The following is a 16,312-nucleotide window of genomic DNA, read 5'->3' as shown; positions in this document are numbered from 1 at the left end:
TAAGCAGTGGCTAACATTGTCACAAAACTAGCAGGCATTTATAATAATAATAATAATAATAATAATAATAATGTAATTGCACACTTGGTTATTTGTTGCTGCACTGTTAAGGGGAGGTGCTGTAATAGTCCAAGCTGTAATGCCATGAGAGGTGATGTTGCGGTCTTCGTTTCTGAGTTTTGTTGTAATACTCAGTAATGGTGCTTCTGTGTGTTTTAATTCCACTCAAGACATTTTGCTTGAGCCGAATTAAACTCATCATAAAGAAAGTCATTGTTGTATAAATGAAACTGCTATAAAGCTGTGAATTATTAATGTCATATGGCTATTTTTATAATTTCTTTGGGTACTCATGCCCAAATAGATTTTCAAATGTATTTGGTGAGATGTCAACTGTAGAGTAAAAATTACTACATTCAAATCATTAAATCTGGATTGTGACCATAGGACTTTTTTTTGTTTCGGGAGAATTAACTTTCCAACACAAACCCTCCAATCTCAGTGAAGGAGCTCATTAAAAAAATAGTTTGAAAGTCAGGATTTAGGAGAAAATGGTTGTCTTTCACGTGGTTTACATCATTCACACCTGCAAATAAGATGTATGCAGTCCTTTCAGTTTAGTTATCCCTGGTCTCCACACTACTTTTTTTTTACTGTTAACTGTTATTACTATAGTCTATCAAATTTGGAAACGTTACTACTAATAATTGCTGCTACAACGCTTTGTAGACTTGACTGTTTATTTAAAGTGTATTTAAATGTCTTCTAGTAAGGTCATAAATTGGAAGACAACCAGTACATTAAGCTCATTTCATGAAGAGCCAAGCCAACTTTGCAAGGTTTAAAAACTCAGTTCCCAGAGGGCCACAGTCATCTGACTACTGTTGCTCCAAGTTCCTGAAATGACTGATTAATACTTCCCTACAAGTTGCAAATTACAAAGAAGACACTATCTCTGAAGAGACGGAATTTAAAATAAGTAAAATAAGGGCAAGTGAAAATACAATATTAATGTATACTAAATTACAATACCTGTATGTACAGAAACTTGATAATGAGTGATAATATGTATTAATCATTAATGAAATATCACAAATAAATGACTTTTTATATACATATCCTGCAATGATGCATTTGTACCACTGGAGGGAGCTATGTCCTCAAACCACAAGATCTGTGAAACCTTTTTTAAGGTTTTCCACATACATAAGTTTTCTGGTACATTTTACTGGAAACGTTACTAAAAATGTTTTTGCAAAATAAAACATAGATTTAGTTATGTTATCTACAATTACAAATATTTATTAAAACTTATTAGTAGTAGCAGGAGGAGGAGTATTTGTTGTGTATTGAAATGTAAATACTTTTATTTCATGACCTAATGAAATGTTAATTAAACAAACATAACAAATGTGTTTTTAAGTGATGGTTTATCAAGGATGAAAAAGATGGGGATACTGATAAGGCCTTTATGATCTCTTTTCTGGTGAGCCTTTTGTAGTAGGGTGTTTTTAGACAATGGGCTGGATTAAATCAAAACTTTGACCCACCCACTAATAGAAAACTACAGAACTGTACTCAGTTGTGGTAAGTACATTTTGTAATTTGCTATTAGCGAGTGGGTCAAAGTTTTGATTTAATCTGGCACAATGTTTGTGGGGACACTGCTCAGGTCCACAACTTATATAATTCATTACTAATGTAATTTTACACTGCATTAATATAAACGTGCTGTGTTTTTATTTTGATGAATGAGATGTTTTCATTATGTTATACAATTATTTTAAGCAAATAATAAAATAATAAGAATATTTTGAATAATACCACAGTAAGATATTTTGACATTTGTACATTTAGAGATATTTACAAGCATCTTCCCTAATGTGGCCATTTTAACCATTTTGTAATAGGTTTGTCAACGAAAAACATAGATACATATGATTGATCTTCCAGAATACACATTTTATTTCTGTTTTCCAATAGAATTTTGTAATTGAAAGTAATGTGAAATCATATACAGTGATTAATTTAATTAATATTGTTAATTAGAGTATACATGTTTCTTAATGATATATTTTCAGTTTCCTAAATATTATTATTATTATTATTATTATTATTATTATTATTATTATTATTATTATTTCCAGGGTGACTTACAAAATATAAGTGCAATAATACAATATAATTCAAGACAGAGGATTGAATCAACCTGTACACAAAAACAACAGCAGAAGGGACTAACCTTCAAAACTGTAGTCAGTATCAGAACAGGTGACATTTACAGTGGCTCTCAAAAGTATTCACCCCCCTTGGACAACATGAAATCAGAATGGATTTAATCAGGAGTTTTTGCCACTGATCAATATAGAAATGTCAAAGTGAAAAATAGAATCTGCGAATTGATCTAAATTAATGAACAGAAAATTATTGAATGCATAAGTATTTATAAGCGGTGGTTACCTACATCAACAGGCTAGAGGGTCTCCACTGTTTCTGGGCGCAGCCTCTGCTTCACTCCCTGAGAGCAGTTAATCTTCCTGTCCTATCTAACACGGCGGTGGCTGAATATGCTGGAAATATATTTTTGAATACTCAATAGTAATTAATACTTATTGTGTTATTGAAAATACCATCACTTTACTTTGATACATCTGCAATATTTAAATGTATTTTGTAAAAGAAAAATCTACATGAAAATGTTGACATTGATGAACAAGTAGAACAGTAGAGCTGCCCCCCTCTGCAATGCACAAGGGTTTTATTACTTTAATTACTTCTAGGGGCCAAGAAAGATTGCAGTACCTACCCCCACACCACACCATTCATCAGATAGAATGAGTGCAATAACCAACACAGTATCAATTATATATATATATATATATATATATATATATATATATATATACAGTGAGGGAAAAAAGTATTTGATCCCCTGCTGATTTTGTATGTTTGCCCACTGACAAAGAAATGATCAGTGTATAATTTTAATGGTAGGTGTATTTTAACAGTGAGTGACAGAATAACAACAACAAAAACCAGAAAAACGCATTTCAAAAAAGTTATACATTGATTTGCATGTTAATGAGGGAAATAAGTATTTGATCCCCTATCAATCAGCAAGATTTCTGGGTGCTCCTAATCTCAGCTCGTTACCTGTATAAAAGACACCTGTCCACAGAAGCAATCAATCAATCAGATTCCAAACTCTCCACCATGGCCGAGACCAAAGAGCTGTCCAAGGATGTCAGGGACAAGATTGTAGACCTACACAAGGCTGGAATGGGCTACAAGACCATCGCCAAGCAGCTTGGTGAGAAGGTGACAACAGAGGATCTTGTTAATGATCTCAAGGCAGCTGGGACCATAGTCACCAAGAAAACAATTGGTAACACACTACGCTGTGAAGGACTGAAATCCTGCAGCGCCCGCAAGGCCCCCCTGCTCAAGAAAGCACATGTACAGGCCCGTCTGAAGTTTGCCAATGAACATCTGAATGATTCAGAGGAGAACTGGGTAAAAGTGTTGTGGTCAGATGAGACCAAATTCAAGCTCTTTGGCATCAACTCAACTCGCCGTTTTTGGAGGAGGAGGAATGACCCCAAGAACACCATCCCCACCGTCAAACATGGAGGTGGAAACATTATGTTTTGGGGGTGTTTTTCTGCTAAGGGGACAGGACAACTGCACCGCATCAAAGGGACAATGGATGGGGCCATGTACCATCAAATCTTGGGTGAGAACCTCCTTCCCTCAGCCAGGGCATTGAAAATGGGTCGTGGATGGGTATTCCAGCATGACAATGACCCAAAACACACAGCCAAGGCAACAAAGGAGTGGCTCAAGAAGAAGCACATTAAGGTCCTGGTGTGGCCTAGCCAGTCTCCAGACCTTAATCCCATAGAAAATCTGTGGAGGGAGCTGAAGGTTCGAGTTGCCAAACGTCAGCCTCGAAACCTTAATTATTTGGAGAGGATCTGCAAAGAGGAGTGGGACAAAATCCCTCCTGAGATGTGTGCAAACCTGGTGGCCAACTACAAGAAACGTCTGACCTCTGTGATTGCCAACAAGGGTTTTGCCACCAAGTACTAAGTCAAAGGGGTCAAATACTTATTTCCCTCATTAACATGCAAATCAATTTATAACTTTTTTGAAATGTGTTTTTCTGGTTTTTGTTGTTGTTATTCTGTCTCTCACTGTTAAAATACACCTACCATTAAAATTATAGACTGATCATTTATTTGTTAGTGGGCAAACGTACAAAATCAGCAGGGGATCAAATACTTTTTTCTTTGAACTACAGAAGTGGACAGCTTTTATACAATACATGACATGTGGGTCTGTGGGCAGGGACAGTCACAGATTTCCCAGATTGTTGTCTTTAGATCAGGTTTCTGAATGTTTGTGGCTGACTTCCTGAGGAGGGTTAGGGTTAGGGTGTCATCATGAACAAAGGCTAAGAGGATTTAAAAACTTGCAACTAACTGATTGGTGATTTTTAAGAAATGTCTTTAAACTATCATGTGTAGGGCACTTCTTAGAGCCTCTATATATCGTACATAAAAAAAAGAATTAAAAACGTTTGAGTTTCGTTTTGAGTTTGCAACGGGGCTGCTGAAGAAATAAGGTGCTTTAACATCATTTTTACAAAGATGTAAATTATAATCACACACACACTACACCTCACCATCAAGACACAAAAGCAGAGTGCATGTTTCAACGTTAAACTGTTTATTTGAAAATGCAAATCTTTGTAAATAATGTAAGTCACATTTTTGTTGTTTAGAATTGCATTGTAGAATTCTAGCTACACCAGGCAGTAGACATCATTCATGCCCAGCTCCCCCACAATAGCTTGCCATATATTATTTGTCTATATTTATTTGCTCTGTTGTATAGGTCTTCGTGATTAGACACGCAGATGATAAGCTTTTCCCCCAATCCACATCTTCCTTGCATGTTTTATTGGTCGATGGCATTTTTAACGCACGTAAAGTCAGATCAAATTGAACTTGTTTCACAGTCAGTATGCAAGGTGGGAAAGGGAATATACACACTCCTTTTTTCCTCTTTCACGCATGTCTCTCTCTCATTTCAGAAAAAAAACATTCTACCGCCATAGTCCAGTATTGGACTGCCGTTGAAGCTATTTGATGTAGAAAAGCCTGTAAACACTGAATTTTATGTGTTTTCGTTATTTTTTATTATTTATCAAAACAGTTTAGCACCTTTCAAACTGAAGAGTAAAACAGCTAGGATTTTTGTATTCGATTAATCGTAGTAGTAATTGTCAGATTCAGCGATTATCAAGATAGTCATTTGTTGCAGTCCTAAACCCCAACTATGACACTCTCTCCCTCTTCTTCTGCTAATAACCTAGGAGTCATCCTCGATTCTGTGCTCTCCTACACTCAGCACATCACCACACTGACACGCACCTGCAGATTCTTCCAGAGCAACATTATTATTATTATTATTATTATTATTATTATTATTATTATTATTATTATTATTATTATTATTTCTTGGCAGACATATGCCGGATCCGACCTTTTGTCACCGACTACTCAACTCAGCCGCTCGTCCAGTCTCTGGTCCTCTCCCGCCTGGACTACTGCAACTCCCTCCTGACCGGCCTGCCTGCAACTACTACCCGCCGCTCCAGCTCATCCAGAACTCTGCGGCTCGTCTGGTATTCTATTTGCCGCAATTCGCACAAAGTACTCCCTCCACTGGCTCCAGGTCTTGGCTCACATCCAGTTCCTCACCTACCGTTCTTGACCAGAATGCACCGAGCTACCTTGAGACCCTGACCTCTCCCTACATCCCCTCCAGACTTCTCTGGTCTTCCTGTGCCAGAAGACTAACTTTGCCTGCTCTAGACTTCACTTCCTCCAGAGCCCACTCCTTTTCATCCCTGGCCCCTAAGTGGTGGAATGACCTTCACATTGAAGTCAGGACAGCAGAGTCCCTGACCACCTTCTGGTGATTACTCAACTACTGAACTGTTCTGTCTTAACATTACTTCCCTTTTTTAAATTCTTTTTAAACACATTTGACAATATACCCTAGCATTTTGTTTGCCTTTTGTATTGCTTCCCCACATTGTTTGGATAGGGAGAGTGAGGAATCCACATAGACTCCTAGGTCTTTCTCATGCGTTACTTCTTCAAGTTCTATTCCTCCCATAGTGTAATTATAGTGGACATTTTTGTTACCTGCTTGTAATACCTTGCACTTGTCCACATTGAAATTCATCTGCCAGGTGTCGGCCCACAACTGAATATTATCTAAGTCCCTTTGAATAACCTGTGCTGTCAAGATTGTATCTGCTGAGTCACCTACACTCACCTAAAGGATTATTAGGAACACCTGTTCAATTTCTCATTAATGCAATTATCTAACCAACCAATCACATGGCAGTTGCTTCAATGCATTTAGGGGTGTGGTCCTGGTCAAGACAATCTCCTGAACTCCACACTGAATGTCTGAATGGGAAAGAAAGGTGATTTAAGCAATTTTGAGCGTGGCATGGTTGTTGGTGCCAGACAGGCCGGTCTGAGTATTTCACAATCTGCTCAGTTACTGGGATTTTCACGCACAACCATTTCTAGGGTTTACAAAGAATGGTGTGAAAAGGGAAAAACATCCAGTATGCGGCAGTCCTGTGGGCGAAAATGCCTTGTTGATGCTAGAGGTCAGAGGAGAATGGGCCGACTGATTCAAGCTGATAGAAGAGCAACTTTGACTGAAATAACCACTCGTTACAACCGAGGTATGCAGCAAAGCATTTGTGAAGCCACAACATGTACAACCTTGAGGCGGATGGGCTACAACAACAGAAGACCCCACCGGGTACCACTCATCTCCACTACAAATAGGAAAAAGAGGCTACAATTTGCACAAGCTGGACAGTTGAAGACTGGAAAAATGTTGCCTGGTCTGATGAGTCTCGATTTCTGTTGAGACATTCAGATGGTAGAGTCAGAATTTGGCGTAAACAGAATGAGAACATGGATCCATCATGCCGTGTTACCACTGTGCAGGCTGGTGGTGGTGGTGTAATGGTGTGGGGGATGTTTTCTTGGCACACTTTAGGCCCCTTAGTGCCAATTGGGCATCGTTTAAATGCCATGGCCTACCTGAGCATTGTTTCTGACCATGTCCATCCCTTTATGACCACCATGTACCAATCCTCTGATGGCTACTTCCAGCAGGATAATGCACCATGTCACAAAGGTCGAATCATTTCAAATTGGTTTCTTGAACATGACAATGAGTTCACTGTACTAAACTGGCCCCCACAGTCACCAGATCTCAACCCAATAGAGCATCTTTGGGATGTGGTGGAACGGGAGCTTTGTGCCCTGGATGTGCATCCCACAAATCTCCATCAACTGCAAGATGCTATCCTATCAATATGGGCCAACATAAAGAATGCTTTCAGCACCTTGTTGAATCAATGCCACGTAGAATTAAGGCAGTTCTGAAGGCGAAAGGGGGTCAAACACAGTATTAGTATGGTGTTCCTAATAATCCTTAAGGTGAGTGTATTTTAGTATTATCTGCAAATTTGACAAGTTTGCTAACTATCCCAGAGTCCATATATCGTTTACCCCCTAAATATTTGACATTTTGTATCATTATAGTGATAGATACACCCACGAAAAAGCTAAAGATTCCATTGGCACTACATTTCTACATTTTAGAAATTTCTTCCAGCATAGCCGAGAGCATGAGAGGCCAACAAGTCACCTTGTCCCACAACCTGGAGTGCTGACTAGGCACCTCCCACCGCAGAGGGATGATAAGGCACCCCACCACGAAGGACTGATAGTGCACCCACAACCCGAGGGCAAACAAGTCATCGCCACCCAAGGGCGGTTGTTCCACCGCCCCATCTGGAGGGGAGGCAACTATTAAGCCTAGGCTTAAACCATGGACCCCAAGAGATTTATATTCTCCTATAACGATCTACCGTCCCATAGGAGTTTTTGTTTTTCTCTGCTCCGTGCCTAATGATTTACTTTATTTTATTTTATTGTTTATGGTTAATGTATTTGTTAATTTTCTGTTTGTCTGTTTTCAATTTGTACAGCACTCCGTGGCTACCCTGTGAAATTGATTGACTGATTAATTGATTGGTTTTCATTAAAGACTTCCACTTAATTTACGTAAACTTAGGGTATTTTTCAGGTATTCTGTATACTGTCTCTTATTCTGAAGGGTTTTAAATCTGTTGAGCACAGCTGGACAGACATTCTGTGATTCAGGAATCAGGCCAGGATTTTATAAGAATAAACTGATGTTCAAAGAATGTATTTCAAAGCTTAAGTTAATTAAATTCAAAATGCATATATATTTCATATTTTTTCCATCAGCATTCATACACTTGAATACCAGTCTTCTGTTCTGAGTCATTCATATATCACACTCACCCTTTCATCCTATCCACCACTGTGGGCAAATGTTTTTAAACCCCCTGTATTTTTAAAAGAAGCATATTTTAAGATATCCTCAGGGAATATCTCTGAAGGGAGTTCACACAAAGATAAAGTATAATTTCAGGTTCAAAACCAAAAGAAAAACATAGTTCAGTTTATTTTGCAACAACAGTTAATTTTCCTTTGGGGAAAAGGAGAATAATAAGGGTTTCCAAAAGTAACAATGGATATGTATTATTGGAATTTAACATCCAGTTACCACTATGAACCGGCAAAACATTACCAGCATTTGCTGGTTATTGTAATTCCACATCACATTCCTCCATTTCAAAGGAAGGCACAAACAGACATCTTTGGGATGATGGGGAGAGTTTCAGCTGCAAATTCTTTGTTGCTTTCAATATTATATTTTGTATATACGATACCTTTACAGAATTGCATGTTTTATAACAATCCAATACGTTGCCCAACAGCTTACAGAGCATTACACTTCAACACATTGTTGAGTAAATCATGCTTCACTGAAGACATATTACTACCCCAGAAAACTATATATATATATATATATGACCACAGAAGATGACTAGAGGCTCTCATTAGTCCTTAATCATTGAGATTCTTATTAGCTTATTCTCACTTTCTATTATTTATTTCAATTAGTTTCTAATGTTTAGTGTGTGGGTTGTTTTTCTTTATGTTGTATGTGCCCATGTGTCTTTTGATGAATTGTTTAATTACCTGTAAGTTTTGTTTTATTAAGCCTCAACATCTAACAGGCACACCTGTAGCTGGAGAAGTGCATAGCCATAACAACTGCATTCCACAGCCCTTCCACACCTGAACACACTCTCCGGTAACTGAGCTCCCTGGTTTCAAAAAGGAGCTTCTGCGCATATGGCAGTGTTCTTCTCCACAATATGGAGCAGCACAAACAACAACAGGGGTGCTGTCATTCTGAGCACAGTGTCAGAATGAAGAAAAAGTATTCAAACCAGGGAGGGGTTTCATGCTGAGCCAAGGAAATGTGCTGCAATGAAGAAATACTGAAGCTAAGTATTGCTGCTTGCAGTGGTCCTCCCTCTAGTGGCTGCATATAAAAATGCAGAACCATTTGTGGGAGATTGTTTGCTTTCTATACATATGAACTGTACCTAGCATATTGTTCACATTTTCCTAAATTATAATTTATGTCCATTATTTAATACCAGTAAATGGATCTGATATTTTATGATATGAATAATGTATTTTATAATTTTGTACAATACTGGAAACCATATGTTATGGGCACGTGTGGGATTATGCTGTGTTCCTCCTGTCCATTAGGTGGTGTCATTGGATGGGCTATTTGACTCCATTGACATTGATCACCCTTATCCATGAGTGCTTTGGAGTGCACTATTCACCCTTCTGTTTAATTCTGCCCTGTCTGATATGTCTGTTATTTTAGTTTGTTTTCTTCCCGGTGTGTTACTTTCACAACTGCACACAAGCTTTAATTAAACCACATTTTGTAAATTGCTTACTTTTTTATTTTTCTGAAAGCATCCATGTGTATCTCCTGTTAGGTATGTTGGCAAAGTAGTTAGTGATTACATTCTCTGGTAGATTCCAGGGCACTTTTCTCAATCAAGGTACAATAATTACAAGGTGCTCTATTCTAATGTCCCATTAAGCTTCTCAGACAGGTATTCAGACATCTTAAAGCACTGAATGAAGCTAGGCACTGGGATTTGTAGGGTAAAATGTTGCACTTTCTTTTCATTTGGACAAATGAGGGGGTTTAACAGCTGGTACACATGTTGTGATTTTCTTTATTTGTGAGTCAAAAGACTTTCAGCATAGATAATTTCTGCTTTAAGTTCTAATGTGTAGTTTGCTAGCATATTTAAGTTCTCTAAGGAGAAAGTTTTGCAAGTGTGAACTACCTTAGAAATGCTTTGATACCTTAGAACCTCTGGTCCAGTTCAGAAAACATCCAGTCTAAACAAAGTTAGAACAATTTTGTAATTAAATTGTTGAGTCTACTAACATCCTCACTTGCGCCACTTTTAACAACATGTGTGTTTCCTTCTTTGCAGAGCTGTTTCCTTGATGTCAATGTTCTTGTTCATATCCTTTAAAGTGTTGTCTATTACTTATTTAAGATCTGCTGCTTTTGCCAAGGTTTTCTTTAGCAACTTGTGGAAGCCCTCTTGTGCTTAAGAGATTGGGAAAAAACAAAGCAGTACACTGCAGGCAACTTGTGTAGTTTTGCTTACAGACTGATCACTGTTGTAGACTAAATATTGAAAGGCATCAAATAACAGCTGGAAAAATTGATAAGCACCTTTACCAGGCTTGACCAGTGATTATCTGAAACCTGTACCAGCTTGCTTTGCTTCAGCCCTAGTTAAGCTTGAACATTGTTGAATCTCATGTGATTTATTAGTGACACACTAAAAAACTAATTCCAGTGTATTAAACAAATCTGTAGATTCTTTATCTGACTTATGTGTGTGGTATAGCATGGACATATTTAAAGTTCTGTAGAGTTCTGAACTATATATCCTTCATTACATTTTGTGATTAAATCTATTTGGTGTTCAAGGGCAAATCCTGAAGGATGGATATTTGCAAAACAATCGTCAGGCAGTTTGTTGTTTAATTTGTGATTTATGTTTTCTTCTGAAGAATTTATCATTTTAACTCAGTTAAAAAAAATAGATAGGTTCCAAAGGAATACACATTGCAATAGTAATTAATTTATTTGCATGAGAACCAGGAGAAGACAATAATATCAAACAGCAGAGTTCTTATTCACAGTGTAGCAGGTTTTTTTTTTTTTTTTTTTTTTTTTGCTCACTGAAAATGATTGAGCAGTTTTGAACCATATTAATTAGTTTGAAAACCATGGACTTGGTCATGTGGAATGACTACAGCTCTTAGACACTGGCAACAGCAGACTAATAAAATTGCATTAAATATTAAACTCACAGAGTTATTTGAGTTAAAATCTCAGTGCATTTTGTGCTCTGCTTTTGTGGTTCATGCAGATATTATAACATATCACACTGAGGTTCTTGACTTCATTTGTTACACACTGCATACGTCTGCATAAGAAACAGGGAATTGTATATTGAAATGTATTTGCATTACTATACGATAAATATTGAGGCACAGTGTGGGCCATGCTGGTGATGGAGGATTTGGAAGTGTCATCATGAAAGTCTGATCCATGTTTGTATTCTTTGGGGGTTGTACAGTATGTATAACTTTGTGTGTGTGTAAAGAGAGAGGGTCCTTCTCTGGTATTAATAATCTCATAATTAAGTGCAAAAATGATGCAGATACTGCAGATGACACAAAGAAGCATCAAAAAATGATAACTTGGAATAACAAGAAGAGATAGAAAAATAAATTAATGGAGTACAAACAAATAGTTGACATTGTGTAAAGAGTGAAAATGGCCATGGGTCAGACACATTGCAATAAGAACAGATCAAAGATGGACAAAATAAGCTATTGAATGGATACCAAGATGACAAGAGACCTAGAAGATGACCACATAAAAGATAGAAAGATGAAATCATAAACTTTGCAGGCTGGACATGGAAGAGAGAACCTGTAGGTCGAAGCAAGTGGAAACATTTTGGGGAGGCCTTCATTCAACAGTGGATCGATGTAGGCTGATGGTGACGGTGATATACTTTGAGGGAAAAAAGTATTTGATCCCCTGCTGATTTTGTACGTTTGCCCACTGACAAAGGAATGATCAGTCTATAATTTTAATGGTAGGTGTATTTTAACAGTGAGAGACAGAATAACAACAAAAAAATCCAGAAAAACACATTTCAAAAAAGTTATAAATTGATTTGCATGTTAATGAGGGAAATAAGTATTTGATCCCCTATCAATCAGCAAGATTTCTGGCTCCCAGGTGGCTTTTATACAGGTAACAAGCTGAGATTAGGAGCACTCTCTTAAAGGGAGTGCTCCTAATCTCAGCTCGTTACCTGTATAAAAGACACCTGTCCAAAGAAGGAATCAAACAATCAGATTCCAAACTCTCCACCATGGCCAAGTCCAAAGAGCTGTCCAAGGATGTCAGGGACAAGATTGTAGACCTACACAAGGCTGGAATGGGCTACAAGACCATCGCCAAGCAGCTTGGTGAGAAGGTGACAACAGTTGGTGCGATTATTCGCAAATGGAAGAATCACAAATTAACTGTCAGTCTCCCTCAGTCTGGGGCTCCATGCAAGATCTCACCTCGTGGAGTTTCAATGATCATGAGAACAGGAATCAGCCCAGAACTACATGGGAGGATCTTGTTAATGATCTCAAGGCAGCTGGGACCATAATCACCAAGAAAACAATTGGTAACACACTACGCCGTAAAGGACTGAAATCCTGTAGCGCCCACAAGGTCCCCCTGCTCAAGAAAGCACATGTACAGGCCCATCTGAAGTTTGCCAATGAACATCTGAATGATTCAGAGGAGAACTGGGTGAAAGTGTTGTGGTCAGATGAGACCAAAATCAAGCTCTTTGGCATCAACTCAACTCACCGTGTTTGGAGGAGGAGGAATGACCCCAAGAACACCATCCCCACCGTCAAACATGGAGGTGGAAACATTATGCTTTGGGGTGTTTTTCTGCTAAGGGGACAGGACAACTGCACCGCATCAAAGGGACGATGGACGGGGCCATGTACCGTCAAATCTTGGGTGAGAACCTCCTTCCCTCAGCCAGGGCATTGAAAATGGGTTGTGGATGGGTATTCCAGCATGACAATGACCCAAAACACACAGCCAAGGCAACAAAGGAGTGGCTCAAGAAGAAGCACATTAAGGTCCTGGAGTGGCCTAGCCAGTCTCCAGACCTTAATCCCATAGAAAATCTGTGGAGGGAGCTGAAGGTTCGAGTTGCCAAATGTCAGCCTCGAAACCTTAATTATTTGGAGAGGATCTGCAAAGAGGAGTGGGACAAAATCCCTCCTGAGATGTGTGCAAACCTGGTGGCCAACTACAAGAAACGTCTGACCTCTGTGATTGCCAACAAGGGTTTTGCCACCAAGTACTAAGTCGAAGGGGTCAAATACTTATTTCCCTCATTAACATGCAAATCAATTTATAACTTTTTTGAAATGCGTTTTTCTGGATTTTTTTGTTGTTATTCTGTCTCTCACTGTTAAAATACACCTACCATTAAAATTATAGACTGATCATTTCTTTGTCAGTGGGCAAACATACAAAATCAGCAGGGGATCAAATACTTTTTTCCCTCACTGTACAGTATATGGCAGTAACGCAGGTTTTAAATCCAGCACTGTCTGCACATGTACTATTACAATAACACATAAACTATACATACTTTAATACTTTGTTCTATAAAGGTAGCAATAGCCTTTGGAGAGAGTAGCTCCGCACTCTTTGCGATAGCACCTAACACACCTTTCCCCCACTGCCCCCTTATATTAGGGTGGTCAATTGATTTTTTTAAAAAATAATTAAAGCTGTTGTACACGTAAATGGTTAGATTATGGTTTAACTTAGATGTGCAATACCAAACACACTAAATTGTGTCTTTTTATGCACCAAAAACATGTTTTTTTGTTTTGTTTTGTTTTTATCAAATCCGCCATCTTGGATTTTCTTTAACTAGCGTCATTAAAAATATGTTTTAAAACTTAATGAAAGTAAAAATATTAATAACCTGCACATTTATCATAGTACATAGCTGAAACGCAACTCTGTGCAGTTGCTCAGTGTTCAGATTGCAGTGTCGCAGCAGAGCGGACGCCATTCACACACTGAGCATGCGCTGACCATGCACCTGTAAGCGTGGACTTTAGCATTGATTCGATGTGTTGTTAGTATTGCAACAAAAATACAGATTTATACAATACAATAAAACGTTCCTACAGTATAGAAATTAAATTAGACGATATGTAATATTATATTCAGTGCATATTTACTTTCAGTTATGTAGTGTGAACTGCAAACGCAAGTTCATTTTTTAAACTGATCAATAAATCGGTTTACTATTGGTCATCATCGTGTCCTGTTAAAACTGCGTATCTATTCCTAGTAGGACTGCAATATGTTTGCAACACATTACTGTAACGTGATCAAGTACTAATACAAATAACTGCAGGCACAGTGAAAGACTGTTTTATCAGTGTTTTATAGACAACACATTGATTGTAAATAGCTTACAATGTAATTTCAAACAGTTCAGAAAATATTAATCACAAATACGTAGCGATCTGGGAGGGGGGGTCATGTGGGGTATGTGTATATGTGTTTAAGGTTACGTTGCTGTGATGCTTATGTAACTTTGGTGTTTAGTTACTTCTGGGGGTCGGGGGTTGGAGAGTTAGAGAGAACAAGAGCTAGAGAGCCGAGTCAGTCAGTCAGTCAGCGAAGTCCGGATCCAGCCTTAAGAAGTCTGTTCGCAAATAAAGTTATTGTTGGTTTACATTCTGCGCCTCCTCCGTTATTTCTGCACAGCGTGGCGGAACCACAACGAATGGTGCTCATTACAATACATTAAAAACGGCAGGAAATTCTTCCCAGAAAATAAAAATCAACCATGGAAACTTCTCATTTAATCAACACTTTATTTCAGAGTTTTCTGAAAGAAGAATAACAAACATCACATTTGTTAAAGTTAATGTAGCTCTACCTTCATGTAATTTGACCTCTTTTTGTAAAATTACAAAATAAGGAATAGCATTTCCTGTGGCTCTCATCTTCTCTCTCATCAACCAGTTAAAAAACCCAAAATAGCTCTCACAGCTGGCATTGGTTTATGCAGCTGACTGCAGCTTTCTGTGCAGCTCTGCTGATACCTCAGCATACCGCCCATGCTCTAGGTGATCAGCTAACATCCTGCAGCACACTTTAACAAGACTACCCACAATGAACTCCACTACCTGCAGAGTCATGCTGTCATAATCTGCTGTTGTCTGCTCTGTAAGTTTCTGAAGGACAGCCTCCACACTCACAAGAACATATAAGAAAGTTTACAAATGAGAGGAGGCCATTCGATCCATTGTGCTCATTTGGTGCACTTCTCAATCACTTCTACATCATCAAACAATTGAACATCTCCTTTAACAAAACTCTCGCCATCTGACTGCCATGCCTTCAGTTGGCGGACAAGTTCCTGATACCTGTCATTCATCTCAATAATATGCTCCTTCCTTCACAAAACTCTCAAAAGAGGCTCTGTCACCATTTTACAAATTAATCCAAGTGCCCTACATCCTGTCAAGTACTGTCTAACATTTAGATCAGCAAAAACAGCTTCCACCAATTTGTTTTCATGCTGAATTTCTCAACTGAATTCCAGCAAATCAGAGTACAGGTAAAAAAAACAGCTGAATTGAAAAACATAACATTGATTATGTTACCTTTGCTTGGTACCAGTGGTACAAATTCAGATGTATCCTTGCCTAACAGAAATGTCTCAAATTGCACTGGTTTTCCATTTTTTTCACAGCCTCTCTCCTGCACTGCCTTGCATACAGTTCTGATCAATCTTACTGTCCCGCTTTCTCCTATTGTTTTGTGTACCCAATGTAAGCACAAACTACCTGCTTTGTCTCCACCAAAAATGAATCTCTCCCAGATAGAAAAGTGTTATATCAGCTTGGTGGGCCAAACCATCAACTAAATGCAATTCACAGAAAAGCTCATTTACAAGTCTAAGTTTAGCCTCATCAGCCTCACTGTGCTGTTCAAAGTCTTCCACGATCTCTGGAAGAATATCTGATCTGTACTGAGACAAAATGACATTGATATTTTTTTTCTCAGTTGCAGCTCTGTCCCTCATGAGATTTGTATTTTTTATGATAATTTCACACTCACAAAAATGTACATTCAAGTC

Source organism: Amia ocellicauda, chromosome 4 (assembly GCF_036373705.1).
Source record: "Amia ocellicauda isolate fAmiCal2 chromosome 4, fAmiCal2.hap1, whole genome shotgun sequence".
NCBI lineage: Eukaryota > Metazoa > Chordata > Actinopteri > Amiiformes > Amiidae > Amia > Amia ocellicauda.
This window is presented reverse-complemented; position numbering follows the sequence as displayed.